This window comes from Pantherophis guttatus, chromosome 13, assembly GCF_059756535.1.
Source record: "Pantherophis guttatus breed Tessera chromosome 13, ASM5975653v1, whole genome shotgun sequence".
Classification (NCBI taxonomy): Eukaryota; Metazoa; Chordata; class Lepidosauria; order Squamata; family Colubridae; genus Pantherophis; species Pantherophis guttatus.
The window spans coordinates 14,496,805-14,519,000 of NC_142075.1; the positions used below are offsets into that span (position 1 = coordinate 14,496,805).

The 22,196-nt window shown below is 42.9% G+C and overlaps 1 long non-coding RNA gene across 3 annotated transcripts in view; it reads left to right on the forward strand.

Annotated features, from left to right (window-relative positions):
• LOC117669891 (uncharacterized) overlaps positions 1-22,196 on the forward strand; it is a 93,768-nt gene that overhangs the window by 38,311 nt on the left and 33,261 nt on the right. For all 3 annotated transcript variants that reach the window (XR_015729738.1, XR_015729739.1, XR_015729737.1), the window contains one exon: positions 10,642-10,991. This is a non-coding gene — a long non-coding RNA (uncharacterized LOC117669891). The remainder of the gene's footprint in view (positions 1-10,641; positions 10,992-22,196) is intronic.

Here is a 22,196-nt window from a genome sequence, read left to right on the forward strand (position 1 = left end):
GCAAGATCACTAAACGAACGGTTGTATGTTGAGGATTAACTATATGTAGAATGGAATAGCAATAGCACTTAGACTTATATACCGCTTTACAGTGGTTTGACAGCCCTCTCTACGCAGTTTACAGAGTCAGCCTATGGCCCCCATCAATCTGGGTCCTCATTTTACTCACCTCGGGAGAATGGAAGGCTGAGTCAACCTTTAGCCAGTCGGTCAGGATCAAACGGTGGCAGTGGGCAGAATTAGCCTGCAATACTGCATTGTAACCACTGGGAGGGAAGGAAGGAAGGAAGGAAGGAAGGAAGGAAGGAAGGAAGGAAGGAAGGAAGGAAGGAAGGGCGGGCACTTAGACTTCTGTACCGCTTTACAGTCCTTGACAGTCCTCTCTAAGTGGTTTACAGCAGTGGTCCCCAACCTTTTTATCGCCGCGGCCCGCTGAGCGCGCGCAGGGGTGGGGGCACGGCCCAGGAGCTTTTGCGCACGGCCCATTGCGCACGGCCCAGGAGCTTTTGCGCACGGCCCAGGAGCCTTTGCGCTGCAGTGTTCATGTCCCCCGGCCGCTGCGCGGCCCGGTGCCAGGTACTCCACGGCCCGGCACCGGTCCGCGGACCGGGGGTTGGGGACCACTGGTTTACAGAGTCAGCCTATTGGCCCCAACAATCTGGGTCCTCATTTTACCCACCTCGGAAGGATGGAAGGCTGAGTCAACCTTGAATTTGCAGCAACTGCCTTATTGAAACTGCTGTGCTAGACCCAATGAAAGAGCTATGCGATCACTTGGGAAGCTTCAAAACCTTCCAGTAGAGGTGGGAATTCTTCGAAATAAATCTCTTAATTTGGAGGTTTATTGTTTTAGACAATAGACGTTTTATTTCTCCGTCAGAACTCACAGTCCTTGGTAATACTTTTCTCTCTGAATCTAGAGGAATACAGAGTGGGAAAAGAAAACCCCATGAACCTAGCCAAAAGAAGAAAGAGAAGATAGTACCATGTTTTCCCGAAAATAAGACCCTGTCTTATATTTTCTTGAACCCCGGAAAAAATGCTTGGCCTTATTTTCGGGGAGGTCTTATTATTTTGGGGCGCGTGGAGTAAAACGGGGCTCCTCTTGCCGTCTTCCCTGATTTCCAGCTCTGTCTCCCTAACCCTAACCAGAGGAAATGGGGGGACCAGCTGCACATGCATTTAAATATTTTCGGGGAGGGCTTATTTTCAGGGGTATTATTTTAATGCATGCACTCAAAAGTCCGATTGGGCTTATTATCCAGGGAGGTCTTATTTTTGGGGAAACATGGTAACAGAGGCAAAAAGGGTTTTGTAAAACAGGTCCTCCTCTTCCTAGTCTCACAGTGTTGATAATGACTATCAAGAAAGGGATCTAAGGGTTACAGCGAATAAAGGAAGTATTGGATTTATTGCTCCTGGTTCCAGGTAGATCCCACACAGAGGAGTGTTTAAAAAAAATTTGACACCCTAGTAGTCTGTAGAGATTCTCATTCATCCAGGTCGTGGTTGTCCCAAAAGTGCTTTTTTTCAGGAGGCAACTGGACTTTCTTGTTTTGTTCTTTTGAAGATGTTTCACTTCTCACCCAAGAAGCTTCTTCGGCTCTGACAGGATAGTGGGGAATGGAAGGATGTATAGCTATCTGCAAGGAATATAAATCCTTCCATTCCCTACTATCCTGTCGGAGCCAAAGAAGCTTCTTGGGTGAGAAGCGAAGTGTTTTTCAAAGAAAAAAAAAAGAAAAGAAAATCCAGTTGCCTCCTGAAAAAGCATCTTTGGGATTGATACCCTAATGATCAGTAGAATGACTTTTTGATTAAATGGATACATGCATAACTTTGCTTCAAATCCGGAGTGCTATGCACAGTTGAAATCACTGCACCTCATTCTGGGAATCTTGTGTTTGAGCCACCCAGCAGCCATGGTTAGACTTCTGTGGGACTGAAAGTTAGAGTAGATGCTGTGGTCTGATCCAGCAAAAGCCCTTCCTTCCTAGGTCTAAAAGAGAGGTAAAAATAAATGCATCGATAGTTTTTGTCTTTTCTTGTGGTGATCAATTCCAGAGGTCATTGGATTGAAGAGATTAAGAAGCCAATGCCCCTTAAAAGACTGTATCTGTAGGATAGGGGTCTGCAACCTTAAACACTCAAAGAGCCATTTGGACCCATTTCCCACAGAAAAGAAAACACCGGGAGAAAAAACCTTCCTGTGCCTGACTATTTTTTGAGCGGCCACAAAACTAGCGTATGTACTTGAATTAAATGTTCTGTTTTCTTCGGAAACTTTTCTTTTCTTGGATTTATCCATGGTTGGCCTACCAGGGGTTGAAAAACTCAATAAATCATGGGCGGGTGTCGCACATTGGCGGTTGTGACACATATTTTGAGTGACATGGAGCCACATCAGAGGGTTGAAAGAGCCACATGCGGCTCCAGAGCCACAGGTTGCTGACCCCTACTGTAGGACAATAACAGTCTTTGCAGGGAAAATCTTCTGACCGCATTTCATCAAGATGGGAAAACAAGCATGTTTTGAACCAAAGAATGTTTCCTTGGTGGGACATTTTTTCACGGTGGTTCCATGTGCTTCAGTTTTCATGGGTCATATCAGGTCGCTCTGAATTTCAGAATGATCCAATCTGATTTTGAACATTAATTCAGATGTTCACTTCTAAGAGTGAAACCAGGTCTCTGTGAGGCTCTCTTCCCTTCTTCAACACTGCAATAGCCAGAACAGGCTTCTCTTCTTTCTTTTTGGAGGAAGTGCTGCAGCTGCCAAAAAAGCCAACACAGTTCTAGGCTGCATAAACAGAGGGATAGAATCAAATCACATAAAGTGTTCATACCACTTTATAATGCCTTGGTAAGGCCACACTTGGAATACTGTGTCCAGTTTTGGTCGCTTTGATGTAAAAAAGATGTGGCCACTCTAGAAAGAGTGCAGAGAAGAGCAACAAAGATGATTAGGGGGGGCTAAAATATATGAAGAATGGTTGCAGGAATGGGTATGTCTAGTTTAATGAAAAGAAGGACTAGGGAAGACATGATAGCAGTCTTCCAGTATCTCAGGGGCTGCCACAAAGAAGAGGGAGTCAAGCTATTCTCCAAAGCACCTGAGGGTAGGACAAGAAGCAATGGGTGGAAACTCATCAAGGAGAGAAGCAACTTAGAACTAAGGAGAAATTCCCTGACAGTTAGAACAATTAACCAGTGGAACAACTTGCCTCCAGAAGTTGTGAATGCTCCAACACTGGAAGTTTTTAAGAAGGTGTTGGATAACCATTTGCCTGAAGTGGTGTAGGGTTTCCTGCCTAAGCAGGGGGTTGGACTAGAAGACCTCCAAGGTCCCTTCCAACTATTCTATTCTATTCTATTCTATTCTACTCTACTCTACTCTATTCTACTCTACTCTACTCTACTCCACTCCACTCCACTCCACTCCACTCCACTCCACTCCACTCCACTCCACTCCATTCCATTGACTAGAAGGCCTCACAGGTCACTTCTAGCCCTATGATTCTAAGCTAAAGCTACAATGAAGCACAATGCTGAGGATAGCATGCTGCATGTTGACCTCAACAAGGCAAATCAAGGTAATCTCATGCACTCCTATTCCCAATAAAGGAGAATATTTGTAGCTCAGGATTGAAATGATGGGTCCTTGGTTCTCTATGAACTTGGTTGTTTCCTTGGAGATGTTTCAGTTACTCAAACTAAGTAACATCATCAATGCTAGTCCTTTCTGGAATTACACGGGGCCAAATTAACAGATTTTTTAAAAGTCTTAAAAACAAAACTGTGACCCTAATCTAAGAGATTAAGACAAAATTTCTCTTCTTCTGGGGGGGTTGCTTCATTCCCGCTTATATGAAACTTTTTTCCCAGATAGATTTTGCCCGTTTTCTGTAATTAAAAACCAATAGTTTTGAGTTTCTTCAAAAATTAAGGCCAATTGCTGATTTGGTGCTTCTGTGTTTATGCTATTTTACTCAATCAAATGCTTTTTTGGGGCTCTCGTTTGAATTTCTGAATGGGCACCCTCTGTGATTCTAAGGTTTATAAAACTTGGGATCTGAGGTACGTAAATGAATTTAAAATCAAAGGCATGCATTGATTAGAACATGCTTCATAGGCAGGAAGGGCTTCAAGCTATTTAAACTTCCAAATGAGATTTTTTTTTTAATCGTGCAATCTCCCTACCTTATTGTCTCAATTTGATGAAGGCAGTTGTTTTCTTTCACTTGTGATTTGCCTATTTTCCTTTTCCTTTTTGAAAAAAAAAACAAAACGAAACAAAAGCAAAACGAAAAATGGAATAGCTTAATAGCCGGACAATGTAATCACGAAGCATCTTTCTTACAGAGCTTTTGAAGTTTCTCTCCTCCTCAAAATGGTAGCTGAAAGTAGGAGGCTGTAATTAAAAACAGTTCATGAACGAGTTTTGGCTGCCCCAGACATTGCTTTGCAATTTTTCAAAAAGTTGATTTCCTATTTGAAAGTTGCTTCTTTATTTTTTTTTCAACTTATTATCTATGTGTAAAGTATTTCTTCTGGATTTCTTTTGGTGATCCTTTCAGGCTTATTTGCTAGCTGGAATTAGCAGGTGCAAGATAACTTTATTGATTAGCCTACAGTCCATATCAACGCACAAGGTTCAGACACATATCTCCAATAAATACAATACAAATACAAACGTACTTTTCAAGTAGGCAGCTATTTGAAGTTACAATTGTCAAACATCTTAGGGAGATATTTACGCGAGCGAGATTTGAACAGCTTGACACAATGGTCAGATATGGGAGATTCCATTCTATACCCTACAATGAGCATCTCTGCATTTGTGAAATGGAAGAAGGTAGAAGCCCTGGTCCACATCCTATTTGATTGTTGCTTGTATAAGGGGGTGAGAGACAGGTATCTTGGTCTATATACCAAGCAAATGACCCATTGGGATCATTTCAAATCAAAACAACTTACTTTTATGTGTGGCCAGAACCTGAAAATAGCATTTAACACAGCACAATAGTTAAACAAAATGGTTCAGTTGAGAACTGCATACGTGGGACTGATTGGGGTAGATTGTAAGGGTGACACCGAAATATAATTTTATATCGTTTTAGTCTATTTTACATACCCTGTTTCCCCCAAAATAAGACATCCCCTGATAATAAGCCCAATCGGGCTCTTGAGTGCATGGCAATAAGGCCAAGCGCTTATTTCAGGGTTCAAAAAAAAAAAAAAAAAAAGATAGGGTCTTATTTTCAAGGCAACATGGTATTTATGTATTAAATTATATTCTCTCTTATCCTATAACTATTGTGTTTTACCCTACTCTTATTTTAAATTGTTTGTATAGGATTTTATTGGCGATATGTGTCTGAACCTTGTGCATTGATGTGGCCTACAGGCTAATCAATAAAGCTATCTTGCAATAGCAGGTGAAAATTGAAGGTACATTTCTGGAACAGGTCTTTCCATTCTTCTGCAATTTCTCTTGTTGTCCATATTCCCTAATATGTCAGTCCTCCAGGTGAGGAGTTCCTTTCTGGTGTCGTCCTTTGGGATTAAATAAAAATGTGAGAAGCCAGAGAGGCTGGACATCCCTAGAGACATGATTAAACAGTGAAAGAGTCACAGATGGGACATGAGTACGAAGTGCTCAGCAACCTTCTGAATAGATAAGCACAAGAATCTAACAAACTCCAGCCAGGAGAATCCTACTAAACCTTTTCTTCTTCTTTGAAGTAAATTCTCTTTTTTGAAAGCAATTTCTCTTTCAGAGAATTGAATTAAAAATTGGTAGGCTAAAAAAAAAAAAGCAAGATTTTTTTTTATGCACGGCACGAATTAAAATTCATCTTCAAGTTGAACAATAGACATGGACTCTTTACTATCATTTCTCTGAATGGATGAGGGTTTTTCTTGAGAAAAATACATTGGGATAAATATTCAGGTAGGAAACATTCAGTTATACAAATGCCGGACACAGCCCAGTTCCCTGTTTTCCAGTATGTATACATGTTTTGTCTTAAAATACTTCTTCTTCTTCTTCTTCTTCTTCTTCTTCTTCTTCTTCTTCTTCTTCTTCTTCTTCTTCTTCTTCTTCTTCTTCTTCTTCTTCTTCTTCTTCTTCTTCTTCTTCTTCTTCTTCTCCTTCTCCTTCTCCTTCTCCTTCTCCTTCTCCTTCTCCTTTTCCTTCTCCTCCTCCTCCTCCTCCTCCTCCTCCTCCTCCTCCTCCTCCTCCTCCTCCTTCTCCTTCTCCTTCTTCTTCTTCTTCTTCTTCTTCCTCCATTTCTTTCTTCTTCTTCTTCTTCTTCTTCTTCTTCTTCTTCTTCTTCTTCTTCTTCTTCTTCTTCTTCTTCTTCTTCTTCTCCTCCTCCTCCTCCTCCTCCTTCTCCTCTTCCTCCTCCTCCTCCTCCTCCTCTTCCTCCTCCTCCTCTTCTTCTCCTCCTCCTCTCTCCTCCTCTCTCCTCCCCCCTCCTCCATCCCTCCTCCCCCTCCCCCTCCTCCTCAAAACATTTGAGGGCAAGTCCAGATCCTGATAAAGTCCTATAGGCAGGCCAGGAAAAAATATTTGACCAAACATCCAAAGAAATGGCTTGCCGAAATTTGTACGGTGATTCATTCATTCATTCTTATGATTGAACGGTGCATGTGAAATCTGTCTGTCTTTGTCAACCTCTCCCATCTGCCTAAAAGCCCCTCTTGGTGGGTGAGTGTGAACCGTGCACAGGTGCCGGCACCAACACCGCCAATTTCTTTGCAAGCTTTCCCAATTGCCAAAGGTGGTTCTGTTTGTTTTCACATGGCTGTGCCGGAGGCCAAGGAACCTTGGCTAGATCGAGCACATTGAAAGCGACCGTGTGTATGTGCGTGTGGGCATGCCTGGAGAGATTCACATAAGCAGAGTTTTTAAATCTGGTGCATGAAAGCTGATGGCTTGCTCAGAAACCATATGCTGCTTCTCCCGTACACAAATCCCAGGAACGGTGTGTGTGTGTGTGTGTGGGTGGGTGTGGGTGTGGGGAACCTTCTGTATCTTCAACCACAGTTTGCACAAACACAAACACACACACACTCCCACTTCTTCCTATGTGGAAGGTTTTCTAATGCCAGGGACATACGATCATTCTCACGGGACACAGAAGCAGGGAGAGGATGGGGGGGGGGGAATGCCTCTGGTCTTTGTCTCTGTTTAATTCAGTGCAATTCTCTGGCCCTGGACTTTATGAATAGTGGCTTTGTGCAGGACTTTCCTAAGCCTCAACTGCGGGCACTTCTCCCATCCCTCCACCTTCTCTGCTCCGTGGTCTCTCCCTTGTTTCCCACCATCGGTTGCCTATTAGCAAACTAAATTATTTTTTCTCCCCTCCTGATGGTTTTTTTCCCCTGCGTTGCCCTCATTGATGGGAAAACAAAAGGACTTGTAGCCGGGGTACAAACTCAGCTGGAGAGGAGAAAGAGTTGGGGGGGGCAGGAATTAAAGATGCAATGATGATGATGATTTTGCTGCGTGTGCTTGGGGTGCAAAAAAAGAGACCAAAATTAGTTATTTTTAAAGGCTCCCCCTTTTTTCCCCCTTTCCTTTCCTTTTTCTCCTTTCTCCTTAGCATTCTTCTTAATTTATGGGTAAGTGAGAATGTCGAGGAGATACACGGTTTGCTAGCTTGAAACATGCAGGTGTGTTTGTGAGGGAGTCTGCAGAAGACTAATGTTTCCACCAGTTGTCTGGAGCTGAATTCTGCCAGCTCACAGAAAGATCAAGATAAGTTTGTTTTGTTTTTTTAAACCTACAGTCAAAAGAAACTCTTTCTGGACTCCTTCTGCAACACTAGACTGTAGTTTGGATGAAGAGATAACCTCCTCCTGTGTTAAGGAACCTACAAAAGAGCTAAAAAGAAAGGGGGAAAAATGTACCAGGAATTTGCTAAGGGAACAATCATAACTTTATTCCTTAGGCCTCGGTAGGAAGAGAGCAAGGGAGAACTTTCAGCAAAAGGTGTGTTGAGGCATTTGGATTCAAATCCCTCTCTTTGTGTGCAAGATCATGAAACAAGTACAAGAGGTTGGAACTGGCGTTGTGACACAACACATATTTTCCTGTTTTAGTGTCAATAGACCAGAGTAGAGTAGAGTAGAATAGCATAGAGTAGAGTACAGTGTAGAGTAGAGTAGAATAGTGTAAAATAGAGTAGAGTAGAATAGTGTAGAGTAGAATAGTGTAGAATAGTGTAGAGTAGAGTAGAGTAGAGTAGAATAGAATAGAATAGAATAGAATAGAATAGAATAGAACAGAACAGAACAGAACAGAACAGAACAGAACAGAACAGAACAGAATTCTGTATTGCCCAAGTGTGATTGGACACACAAGGAAGTTCATCTCTGGTGCATATCCCCTCAGGGCACATGCAAACAACAACAAAGTGATAAGTCATAGATAAGAAATCATAAGATACAATCATGTCATAAGATACAAACGACAATTGATAAATCATAATATACCAATAGCAGAAGGTAGTAGGAAAGATGAGAGGCGAAAAGAGAAGGATTTGAGAAGATGGGAAATATAAGAAGGTGACCAGGATAATAGCAATAGAGCCTACTACATGGGTAAATATCTTCAGGCATAAGACAGTGCTGTGGGAGTTAGAGGTTTAGCAGAGGTGTTTAATTATGATTAGGAATAGACTCCTATTGCTTTGCCCTTCTCCATGACAATGTTTGGCTTTGTGAATGTAGTTCAATACCTCATTCTTGAGGAAAAGACTGATTTAGCAAGATACAAAAATGTTGCCTGTCTAGGCTGGGGTGGCAATCTCTTAACGGCCAAAATAGACTTAATTTTTTTTTTTTTTGATAGGGTGTATGGGGCAATGAAGGCAGAACAAGAATCAACTTACTTTTCTCCCTATATTTGGGGATCATCCCCTTTATCTTTTTAAATGATAGACATAATTTTGTGCTGATGTCACTCGGAGGTCTTTTTCTTTTGTTTTGTTTCCCATCTCAAATGTTGTTCTGGGAGGTCATGCCCATCTCCATGTAAACGAAGGGTTTCAATTCCCTATGAATTCCTGCACGTGTCATCCAATGCTATTTTTTTTCTCTTCTACACCCGTGCACGGGTAAAAATTAAGCTAGAGTGGGGATGAGGGGTGGTGGAATTGCCCTACTACTTACTTTTGGACAGTTGTAGCCAGGCCTCATACACCCCGACACCTGCCTCGCCGGCCCATTTCTTCTGCAGCTGGCAATGTTGGCAAGGCTTTCCTGAAGGCCTCTGTAGCTGATAACAAAGCTCTGGATCGATCCGGAGCTCTGGTATCAGCTGCAGAGGCCTTCAGGAAAGCCTTGCCGGCCACAGAAGAAGAAGTTCCTGAAGGCAACTGACAGCAAAAAGGAGGCCGTGGGTGACACACGCAAGCGAGGTTGGTCAGTGAATGACATCCCCTGAAAATAAGACCTGGTGCCTTTTTTTGGTGGCAAAAATATATATAAGACAGGGTCTTATTTTCGGGGAAACATGGTACTACTGTTAAATATTAGGAGACTTCCTGATTTTTCAGCATGTGTTATTTTTCAGAATGTATATATGTATATAAAGAATGCATAAATCTCTCTTCTATTTTTTTGGGTGGATATATAAGGCATCCAATTTTTGCATGTATTAAAAATATCTGTATAAATTCTGCAAGGCCTATCCTTGGATGAGGATAGGAGATCCATAACATTATTTTTGCACTTTTCCTTGTAAATTTACCATTGAATTGCCATCCTGCCGCCCCCCAAAGTCTGCGTTTACTGTCTTTTTCTACTATTCATTTAAATAGTGTGGTACAAATGGTGTCCTCTGATCAACCACATTGGGAGTGGGAGTACTGATGTTTGGTTCCTATTGAATCCAGCAAGATAGGTAGCAAAAGGTTAATTCTCACCCAATTAGTGAGTTGTGAATAGCTAGGAACAAAGTGCCAATTATCTTGGTGGCAGATGGGTTCATGCTTCAACTCCTAGAAGCAAGGTAGACTTATCCATGTCAAAGATGTGACCAAAATTATATATATATTAAAAGAAACCCAAGAGCAAGCAAGTTATCTAACCGAGTCTGACCAAGATGGGTTTCTTGACAAGGGGAGGGTAAGCTTATCCAGAATCAACTTCTATATTCAAAACAGCAAAAAGGGAGGAAAACATGGGAGTTTTCAGCACCTGGGAGAGCTCCTGGAGGGAAAAAGTTGTTGCCCTAAAGTTTCCAAAATTCGATTTTTTTGCAAGCCAACACAGGAAGGGTCAGAAATCACTGATGTTTACAAAAGAAACATCTCACCTTTTTGTTTAATGATTGACTCTTATTGAGCAGTAAAGTTGTGATACAGATATACATGGGGAAAAAGCCCAAATGTAATAGAAGGAAAATCTCTCTCTTTTACTCCCCTCCTAATGTAAAACTAGAACCTATCCTATTCTGCCCCCACCCCCCCACCCCCAAATAGCTGTACAAAAGAGCAAAGTGGATGCATCAGTTCCTAGGGATTAATCTCTCTGGTGGGCTTTTCTTCTTCTTCTTGCATGTAACCATGGCATTATGCCCATGTATCGTACTGTGTGTAATGAAACCGTGCCTTATTGTCTCCTGCACAGAGGCTGTGTGACATTCTGCTGCGGTGATAAGACAATGTGCAGCCACGACGACGGATGGAGGGCCATGGCGTGTTTCTCTCTGGCTTAATTCCCTTGCCCTACTTCTTCCTCTCCCCTCCTCAAACTCATCCGAGCTGTGTGGTACCCTCAAGAGGACAAGCACAGAAGGAGGCAATGTGCACGAGAGAGAGAGAAAGAGAGAGAGAAGAGGCGGGGAGAGAAGAAGCAGGGAAGAAGGACCACTCCCTCCCTGGAAAGACCTTCACTCCTTCAGCTCACCCCATGCGATGCCAGGAAGCCATTTTGATGGAGTCACATGCCGTTTTGTAAGATGGCCGCATTGACATGAGGTAGGTTGCCACGGTGGCTGAATTTGTTACCGTGCAACTTCCTCTGAGCCCGCCCTCTCCTTTTTTCCCCCCTCCCCCATCTTGCTAATTAACAACCCAAAGGCAGAACAATAGGGCCAAGCTGGCACGTCCCAATTTTCCTGGTGCCCCTCCTCCTTTCAAGGAAGAAGAAGAAGAAAAAAAAAACAAAACCCCAATGCCTGTTCATGCTATTAATTGCGCAAGACATGCTCCCAGCTCGTCCTTTGCGATGCGTTTTGTGCCATGCCTGCGCTACCCATCCTGTGATTCCAAATTGAGGGTGTGGAGAGAACATTTCTTTTTTTTCTTTTTGGGGTGGGGTAGGGTGGGAGGAAGGGAACAAATGGGAGGCTATGAGGGAATGGAGCAGAAAGGAATGCCTTTTGTTTGCCTAAATGCAAACGAGGACGACTAAAACCCAAGCCGCTAATGATATTTAAATAAAGGAAATTAATTAAACGGGAATGATATACATCCCACGAACAAAATCCCTTCAAGAGAGATGGCAAACGTGTAGCTTTTGTCATTTTTGGCAGGAGGGAAAAAAACCCCGAACAATCTTGTAACAGTAGCATTTATTTATTTATTTATTTATTAAATAAATAAATTTATTAAATAATATTTATTAAAACACTTCCCGCCCCAATGATGCACACACACGTGCACACGTACACATACACAAACACACACATATGAAATGCAACCGTTTGTATGAAATGTATAATATATATTATTGGATATTACTTACTTCACAAGGTTGTGTGGGCAATGGAGAAACCCACCTGTTTCTTTGTTAGGCTTTTACGAATGCCCACTCTAGTTGTGTTTTATTTATTTATTTATCATTTCCATCGTAATCTTTCTCCACATTAAGATATTCAGGGTGGCAGGCAGCAAAAAAACAAACAACAACAACAACAAAAAAAAAACCCAAACAAATAAATATTATAGTTTATCACTGGATCAGAAAAAAAAAAGGCAATATAGCAGCTCATTACTTCAGTGTGAATCAAAACTGCAATTGCTATTATTCCAAATGCTTCATCTTTTTTTTCTTCCTAAAGAGATGACAAAGGATAATTATTTGTTCTGCCTTTCAACCATAGAAAAGTCCATTTTCGGCTTGGTTTCTTCCTGCGATGGGTACCTTAAAATCAATAATGAAAGACAGAAAAAACGGCTAAAAATCGCAGATTTACTGGGAAACAGACGGGGACGACAGTCTCAATTTAGTACAGAGGAAACATTTGTAAGCATGTGGTTAGGAAATCCAGTTGTTGTTGTTGTTTTAAAAAAGTCTACTTTGGGAAGCAACACTTGGCGTCTAAGCAGTGTTGAAAAATACCCTAAAATGTGAGTACATCGGTATGCAAACTTAATCAACGCTTTCTTTAATTATACAATAATGCTCTGTATGTATCCCTGTTTTCTAAAGATAAGTAGAAATGCAGTTTTGTAAAATTTTTAAGGGACGTGGTGGCGCGGTGGCTAAGATGCTGAGCTTGTCAAGCGAAAGGTCGGCAGTTCAGCGGTTCAAATCCCTAGTGCCGCGTAATGGGGTGCGTTCCCGTTACTTGTCCCAGCTTCTGCCAACCTAGCAGTTTGAAAGCAGGTAAAAAATGCAAGTAGAAAAATAGGGACCACCTTTGGTGGGAAGAGAACAGCGTTCTGTGCGCCTTTGGCGTTGAGTCATGCCGGCCACATGACCACGGAGACGTCTTCGGACAGCGCTGGCTCTTTGGTTTTGAAACGGAGATGAGCACCGCCCCCTAGTCGGGAACGACTAGCACATATGTGCGAGGGGAACCTTTACCTTTAAGATTTTTAAACTCCTCGGGTGTTGCAGAATCTCTCACATTTTTTAATAAAAGTAAATACAGGTACTCCTCGCCTTACAGCCACAACTGAGCCCAAAATTTATGTCGCTAAGTGAAAGATGTGTTAAGTGAGTTTTGCCCCATGTTACGACATTTCTTACCACAATTGTTCAGTGAGCCACCACCATTGTTAATTTAGTGACACGGTCGTTAAATGAGTCTGACTTCCCCACTGACTTTGCTTGTCAGAAGGTCGCCAAAGGGGCGAATCACGTGACCCTGGGATGCTGCAACCGTCATAAATATAAACCCACTTGCCAAGGGTCTGAATTTTGATCACATGACCACAGGGATGCTGCGACAGTCATAAGTGGGAAAAATGGTCATAAATCCCTTTTCTCAGTGCCATTGTAACATGGAATGGTCACTAAATGAACTGCTACAAGTTGAGGACTACCTGTAATGGCATGATTGTAACGGGTAGTTTTTTAGATGCTGTTCTGTTCTGAGAGGAAGGACGAGAGGTGTTTTATGGGAGATGGAGATGATGATGCTTTAGGGCAGGGGTCGGCAACCTTAAATACTCAAAAGAGCCACAAAGGTCCTAACTGGAAGCCCCCATCCCCGCCAGTTCAATTCAGGAGCTGACCAGAAGTCCGGTTCCCCCATCATAGAGTCACCTCCTAGCTCGGTGTCCTTTTTCCTCTATCTGTCCTAACCGAAAGCCCTGGCAATTGTGGAGCTGACAGGCGACAGGGAGCCACAGCAGAGGGATGAAAGAGCCACATGCGGCTCCAGAGCTGCGGGTTGCTGACCCCTGCTTTAGGGAGAAACTCCAGTGTTCAAGCAATGTTTATTGTTCAGGAGCATTTTTATTTCTAATCAGCTGGCCAGATATTTTTTTTTTTTAATTTGATTTATATGCCGCCCTTCTCCGGAGACTCAGGGCGGCTTACAATGCGTTAAGCAATAGCCTTCATTCTTTTGTATATTTTATACAAAGTCAGCTTATTGCCCCCACAAACTGGGTCCTCATTTCACCTACCTTAGAAAGGATGGAAGGCTGAGTCAACCTTGAGCCTTGGAGAGATTCGAATCAGCAGAAATTGCAGGCAGCTGTGTTTTTCATATATTTTCATATAAAGGCACTTTGGACCTTAAAAGCATTGGTGTTTTAAGCTGTGTGTGATCAAGGAGGAGAAGGGAGCCGTGTAAAGGAACTCACCATGTGACTGTTTTCCTAAACCAGTAGAATCCTGTCCAAATGCTTTTGGTATTTAAAGAACCATTTTAGAGCGATGATGAACTCACTCCCCCTCAAAATGACAGATTTTCGAAAGGCACTAGAGGTTGGTTTGAATGTTTTTGCTTTTTTTTTTTTTTTTTTTTGCATTAAATCGTTTTTCTCTCTAACCCCCCCCCCCCCACTTTTCTGGTGATATAGCATTCAGAGAAAATCACTTTTAATAAGATCAGCGTTCCAAATTTGGAACCACATGCTACTGAGCTACAGCACCTGCAGTAGTGCCATTCAGCGTTTGCTTTTTTTGGGTGGGTGGGGTGTCTCTAAGGATTGAAATGTAGCAATATCTGGAAGCGATAGAAGGGAATATTGGTAGCTGAGGGTTTGTAACTGTGGGGTCCTTGGTGCTCTCTGAGCTTGGTGGTGGTTTTCTTGCAGATGTTTCCTTCCCAAACTAAGTAACATCGTCAGTGTCTCTGATAAGGTTACCTAGTTTGGTAATGAAATGTCTGCAAGAAAACCATCAAGCTCAGAGAATAAGGTCCCCTCAAGCAGTGGTGGGTTTTAGTTACCTTTGCTACTCGTTCGCTTGCACGCGTGCCACTTCTGCACATGCGCAGAAGCTTCTGCACATGCGCAGAGCATATTTGATGACTTCCAGGTGGAGCCTCCTGACGCCGCTACAACCGGTTCTCCCGAACCGGTGCGAACCGGCAGCAACCCACCGCTGCCTTCAAGATCTGGAAGATTGTAAGTCGCCTGCTTTAATGCATTGGTGCAGAGAGCAATGGAGCCAGTGATGAAGGATGGTACGGCAGGAGGTGCAAGGTGGCAATATTTGGCAGGGCCAAATTCTCTACTCGTGGTTGGCACACCCAATTCTCCAATAAAAAGTGGTTGGCTTAAAATTTTGGTTGGGTTATTTTATGGGGAAAGTGTTTTAAAATTTAGGGAAGCCAAACTGATTTAATTCTGTTTTAATTCTTTTTAATTTTTATACTGTATGTGTTTTAAATTTTGGCTGTTCACCGCCCTGAGTCCTTCGGGAGAAGGGCGGTATATAAATTTAAATAATAAATACATAAATATATAAATAAATAAATAAATAGCCACCTGAGTTGCCAGTTAAGGAGATGATCGCTCAATACAGTTGGAAAACACAACTGGAGAGCTGTAGCTGCATCCTTTTCTTTTAAACGGGGCTTAGCAAGGAAAATTAAATCATTTCAAAAAGAATAGAAACAGAATGATTAAAGAATAGAATCTGTGTGCCCAGGTAAAGTTCTTTTGGTCCGACGGAGTCCCAGGATGACAATTTCTCTGTTGATCTGGCCAATCTCTTAAACTGAATTACAACCAGTTCAGTCAGGCTGTGCAAAACCAGCCCCTCAATTTAGTTGATAGCAGCCTATGTTGACCAAAACCTAAGAAATGAGTAAATTCCATAAACCGTGGTTAAGTTAACCCTGGGTACACCTGTTGTGTAAATGTATAGAAAGGATAGTATTTAGGCTATTCTAGGAAGAGCATTTATGCAGATTGGTTAAAGGAGGAATAAACCAGAGCATAAGTCTAGCCAAGCTGCAACATGGCTCCAAATTGATCGCTAAGCTTTCCAGAGACTTCATTTAAACTATTGCTACAAATGCTTCAAATGTCCATCTTAAATTAAATTAAATTATTGCTGAGAGTTTCCCTTTGGCTGTGTTTTCCCCTCTGTTGACTGGACTGCCCATCTGAAATGCATGTTTTGATTCTCTCTCTCTCTCTCTCTCTCTCTTTCTTTTGCAAGATCAATAGCATCTATAACTACAGTAGATTTTTAAAAAGGGTTGACGTTATAATTGGATGAGCTACCCCCATAAGGTGTTTTACAGGCTGGTTGTAAAATTGTGAGTGGATAAACACACTATAAATAGTGTTGGGTTTTTTTGTTTTGTTTTGTTTTTTTGGGGGGGAATGGGGATGGTGAAGGAGGAAATACATTTCAGTGAGGCCTCTATCCTCTTAAGCAGAGCTGGCAGTGTAATGGAGCTGGCAGTTAGCAGATGTGGCAGCTTTTTTTTCACTGATCAATCTGCCTTTACAAGGATGCTTCTCGACACAATAGATGTTTATCTGCCCTCCTGTTCCCTTCCCTTCCTCCTCCTTTTTCTGTGCTCCCTTCTGTTCCTTGAGGTGTGTCATGGATTAAAAATCACATTATCGGTAGGCAGGCAGGCAGGAGGGGCTTGGGATGTGTGTGCTGATGGGTGGCAGTGGTTGGGTGGGTCGGTGGGGGTGCAGAACAGGAGTTTGTCTGGACTGTAGCCCAAGCATGCCATTAGAGCGGCATTGTGTCAGAAACAGAGTGTGTCCAGATGGTGCGAAAGCATCTCCAAATCCTTATCACAGGAATATTCCTCTCTTGAACATTACCAGAGACCTTGGTGCAATGAATTTTCATGATCCCACCTAATCTCCGTTGTATTGGATAAAAATATATCCGTCCAAGCAGAAACTGTTGCAGCCTCCCCTCTCTTCCCTCCCTGAATACAAGAGCTGGGATCTTAGAAAGCTATACAGAGATAGCGGATGTAAATTCAGTTGCATTATAATGAGAGAGAGAGGGGGGGGAGAGAAACAGAGAGAGAAACAGGGAGAGAGAGAGAGAGAAAGAAAAGGAGAAAGGGAGAGAGAGAGAGAGAGAGAAGCACACAGAGAGAAACAGAGAGAAACAGAGAGAGAGAGAGAAAAGGAGAAAGGAGAAGAGAGAGAGGGAGGGAGAGAGAGAGAGAGAGAAACAGAGAGAGAGAAAGAAAAGGGGAAAGGGGAAGAGAGAGGGAGGGAGGGAGGGAGAGAAATGGAGAGAAACAGAGAGAAGGGAAAGGGGAAAGGGGAAGAGAGAGGGAGGGAGGGAGAGAGAGAAACAGAGAGAAAGAAAAGGAGAAAGGGGAAGAGAGAGGGAGGGAGGGAGAGAGAGAGAGAAATGGAGAAAAACAGAGAAAGAAAAGGAGAAAGGGGAAGAGAGAGGGAGAGAGGGAGGGAGAGAGAGAAATGGAGAGAAACAGAGAGAAAGAAAAGGAGAAAGAGGAAGAGAGAGGGAGAGAGGGAGAGAGAGAGAGAGAGAGAGAGAGAAGGAGAAGAACTGTATTTACTTGTGATCCGGCATATATACAATAGATTGCTGGAGGAAGTATACATTCAAAGCTGGGCAGGAATTCAAAGAGAGCTGGAAATCCTGATTCCTTTTGGTATTGAGGCAAAATGGGGGAAACCCACTCCTGTCAGCCTGAAAAGCTAAGAAAGCGGGAAAATGTACACGGACGAAATCATTTTTCCTTCCTTTGAAATGAAAGAGTAAGAAAATGTGAATTTTGGAAGAAGAAGAAGAAGAAGGGAAAAAAAAGACCCGAGAATTTTTAGAATGGCACAACTGGGTTAGACTGTTGCAAAACAAACACAACCGGGAATTTGCAGGTTGGAAAACAGTTCTTACAAAGGATGCTTTTGATGGATCAGATGGGATGATCTTAAATTGGTAAGAGCACCCAGCATGTGGGCAGAGAGATTGGTGAAATGAAAAGAAGTTAAAATGTGATAGGTTGTGTGCGTCCATTTGTGTATGTTTGTGTATAGCAGTTGGGCTTTTCGGAGTGTCATCTTGAGAGATCTGTGCAGTGAAACCCATGTAGGAAAAGAGAGCATAGGACAAAATTTAACCCACTAATAAACATTATAATTGTATCCTTGCTGTTCCCACTTGCACTCTTTGTTCAGCTGAGCCACCTCCTACTAAAGATGTTCTATGGACCAGGGAGTGATGCAACTGGCACTATGTAATATTTAAGGTATTATGGGCAGTAATCTCCCATGATCTCAGCACAGTTTCTGAAAGCACCAAGAATTGCATCCTAAAAGTGTAAGAGCTAGGAGATGCCTTGTTTGAACTCCTACGGATGGGAAATGCGGTAGACAAGCTGTATTTGGTGGGACATTTGTCTCCATCCTTGCAACAGAACAATATAATTTCCCAACTTCCTTTGTCATCATGTGCATTGAGAGTACATGTTAAAGATGGAATTTATCCTGTTAGTATTTGTATTGTATCCTGTGGGGAGGAGGGGTGGGGATGGAAAAAATTAAGACGGGAGCTATGACCACGCAATTGAAGTCTCATCCAATGTAAGAGAATATTTGTAGCTCAAGGTTGAATTGTGGTCAGTGGTAGAATTCAATTTTTTTTACTACCGGTTCTGTGGGTGTGGCTTGGTGGGCGTGGCAGGGGAAGGATACTGCAAAATCTCCATTCCCACCCCACTCCAGGGGAAGGATATTGCAAAATCTCCATTCCTACCCCCCTCTGGGGCCAGCCAGAGGTGGTATTTGCCGGTTCTCCGAACTACTCAAAATTTCCGCTACCGGTTCTCCAGAACCTGTCAGAACCTGCTGGATTTCACCCCTGATTGTGGGGTCTTTGGTGTTCTCTGAGCTTGGTGGTTTTCTTACAGATGTTTCATTACCAAGCAAGGGAACATCAGTGTCAGAAGGAGTAAACCCCACTCCCTTCTAGCACTGATGATGTAACCTGATTTGGCAATGAAATGTCTGCAAGAAAGTCACCAAGCTCAGAGAACATCAAATACCTCACCCCCCTTTTTTTTTAAATGTATGGGATGTGTCCCATCTTAATATTTTAAACTCCCCACGGCTACCCTTATAGTAGAATAGTAGAATTCTTTATTGGCCAAGTGTGATTGGGCACACAAGGAATTTGTCTTTAGTGCATACGCTCTCAGTGTACATAAAAAGACAAGATACATTCGTCAAGAATCATAAGGTACAACACTTAATGATAGTCATAGGGTACAAATAAGCAATCAAATCATATTAGGAAACAATCAATATAGATCGTAAGGATACCAGCAACAAGGTTACAGCCATGCAGTCATAAGTGGGAGGAGATGGGTGATAGGAACGATGAGAAGATTAATAGTAATAGTAATGCAGACTTAGTGAATAGTTTGACAATGTTGAGGGAATTATTTGTTTAGCGGAGCGATGGCATTATAAGGATTCAAAATTTCTTTCTCCCATTAGTTTGTCCCGTTTCTCAGCCTTGGGTGTAGGTATGTACTAGATCTTTACGGCTGAGGTTCAATAATGCTACAGTGAGCCAAAAGAAGTGAGTAAAATATATGAATCGACAGGATGTGGCATTGCCATTTTTAATCGTGCACTTTGGAGATCCGTCTAATGCTTTTGCTCTGTAACGACAAAGGGGCAGGGAGAGGCAAGGATCCGGGCGAACCGTGATAGCCTCATCGCCTTCATGCTCTCTTTTCAATGAAATTTGGAATGCAGATTGTGTTCTGTATAGAGCTGGGTTGTAGCTGTTTAAACCTGGGACATATGGCTACCATCAGGCCGGGCTCAGTATGGCTTTGTCTGCCGAACGAAAGCAGTGAAAGTGAACCAAATTGGGCTGTTCTCGCGTGGACAGGCGGGGGTGGGGGTGGAGCGGGGATACAGGCGCTGGCTCTCAGCCAACCCTGACTTCAGTAGGCTTTTGTTTTCTGCTTGTAGAACCATGTTTGGCAATCCATGATTTAGGATTTAGTTCTCGGGGGGGTTTTTTTTCCGTCGCCCTCTGTTTCCCTGATTTTGTGCTTTAAAAGGAAAAAAAGACAGGTTTAGCTTTGGCCTCATGCCAGCATGGATTTTCTTGGGTGCTCTGATGCATGGCTGTGACTGCCGGGGGGTGGGGGTGGGGGGAGGGCTATCCAGCAAATGACAAAAGCCAAAACGAGAGGCCCAAAAATACAGGCTTAGGCACGTGTGTGAGGACCTACAGGGGAGAGATGCCAAGATATAAATGGTCGGTGATGGGCACGGATTTTGTGCATGAGAATTTGCTGGGAGGCCGGATCAGTCACGAGCCCATGGATCTTGACTGACATAAGCAGCTAGTGGGAAAAGCACTATCGTGAATTGCCTATCCAAAATCCATCCTTTCTCCTTCATTCACTCCTGAATAAGATGGGAATAGTATTTGAGCCCTGAGGTATGTCTAATTTGATGAAAAGAAGGACTAGGGGAGACATGATAGCAGTCTTCCAATATCTCAGGGGTTGCCACAAGAAAGAGGGAAGTCAAGCTATTCTCCAAAGCACCTGAGGGCAGGACAAGAAGCAATGGGTGGAAACTAATCAAGGAGAGAAGCAACCTAGAACTAAGGAGAAATTTCCTGACAGTTAGAACAATTAACCAGTGGAACAATTTGCCTCCAGAAGTTATAAATGCTCCAACACTGGAAGTTTTTAAGAAAAGATTGGATAACCATTTGTCTGAAATGCTATAGGGTTTCCTGCCTAAGCAGGGGGTTGGACTAAAAGATCTCCAAAGTCCCTTCCAACTCTGCTATTCTATTCTATTCTATTCTATTCTATTCTATTCTATTCTATTCTATTCTATTCTATTCTATTCTATTCTATTCTATTCCATAGTCTAGTCTTCCCATTCCCGATTCTTCAGGAAGGCTTCGTCTTTAGGATTAAGAATCAAAAGGAACAGGTGATCTGGCCAAATCAATTGCCGATCCGGATCAGTATTTGGGATGGGTTCAGTGTTAAATCTCAACTTGATTTTGGCTTAGTTACGTTACGAAAAAAAACGCAATTGTAGCATGTACATAATAAATAGTTTGTAGGTTAATCTACAATGAATTTAGCCAACTGTGGCTTACCTTACTTAAGAAATAAAGATTGGGCATGGTAGGTAACTTAGCCATTGTGGTTTACAATGATGAATGGATGGAGCTTGATAAGATGGTTAAAATAAACCATGGCTTATCCGATGGCTACCGTGACTTAGTGCTGGAAAATGTTTGAGCCTATTTAATTTGTTGAGGTGCAACAGGCCACAGTTTTGAAAGGATAGCACATTGTGAGAGAACATTTTTCTCTTCATTGTAAGATTCTGTGAGGGCTTCCCAAAATTCTGTTTTGTGGAGCTCATGATATATGGAATGCATTATACAAAATGTAAGGAAGGTTGCTATCCTTGATTAATATAAACAAGGATCCTAATGTTTTTTATTGTAGACCAGGGGTCTGCAACTTTAAACACTCAAAGAGCCATTTGGACCCGTTTCCCACAGAAAAAAAACCACCGGGAGCCACAAAACCTGGGTGGGCATGGCCAACTCTATGTCACTCACTCCAACCCAGTCACATGATACCCCTCCTACCCACGCCTACCTAGCTGGTCATTAGGGCAGAGAACCGGTTGTTAAAAAACACCAGGAACCACAAAACCTTTTCTCTCTGTCTGCCTCTCTCTCTCCCCCCTCTCTGTATCTCTCTCTCCCCTCTCCCTTTCTCTCTCCCTCTCTCTCTGTATCTATGTCTCTCTCTCTCCTTCTTTCCCCCACTCTCTCTGTATCTCTTGGATTTCCAAGGCCAGGCGAGGAGTGACTGGGAGGGGAGGGTGAGGGGCGGGGCCAGCCAGTGATGGGACAGGAAGCCGCAGCAGAGTGCCCAAAGAGCCATATGCGGCTCCGGAGTCGCGGGTTGCTGACACCCGTTGTAGACCTTTAGCCACAGCTGTTGCTCATGAGGGCACAATGGAATTGAGGCATCTGCTTTTCGTTGGCCCATTAGAGAAATTCTCTGTGCCAATTGCCAAAATAAAAACCAGACTTCCATGGTTCAAGGTAGTGTGTCTAGGAATACAATCGTTAAGGTAAGAGTCCCAACTGAGTCAAAACTGAAGAAGCTTCTTGGATGAGAAGCAGAACATCTTCAAGGAAAAAAAACAAAGAAAGTCCAGTTGCCTTTGGAAAAAGCACCTTTGGGACAACCATGACCTGGATGACTGAGAATCTCCATAGGCAGATGAACTAATGGCTCTTTGGCTCTCAATTTTGCTATAACGCTTAAAGCCATGATGGCGAACCTATGGCACACATGCCAGAGATAGCATGCAGAGTCCTCTCTGTGGGCTTGCGAGCCACACCGGCTGCTCTTTCTGAGTTCTGTCTTGCACATGCGCACTGGACAGTTGCTCTCTTCATGCGAAGACCAGCTGGCCGGTGCACATGCGCGCAACAGAACCCGGAAGCAAGCAGTTGGCCAGCGCGCATGA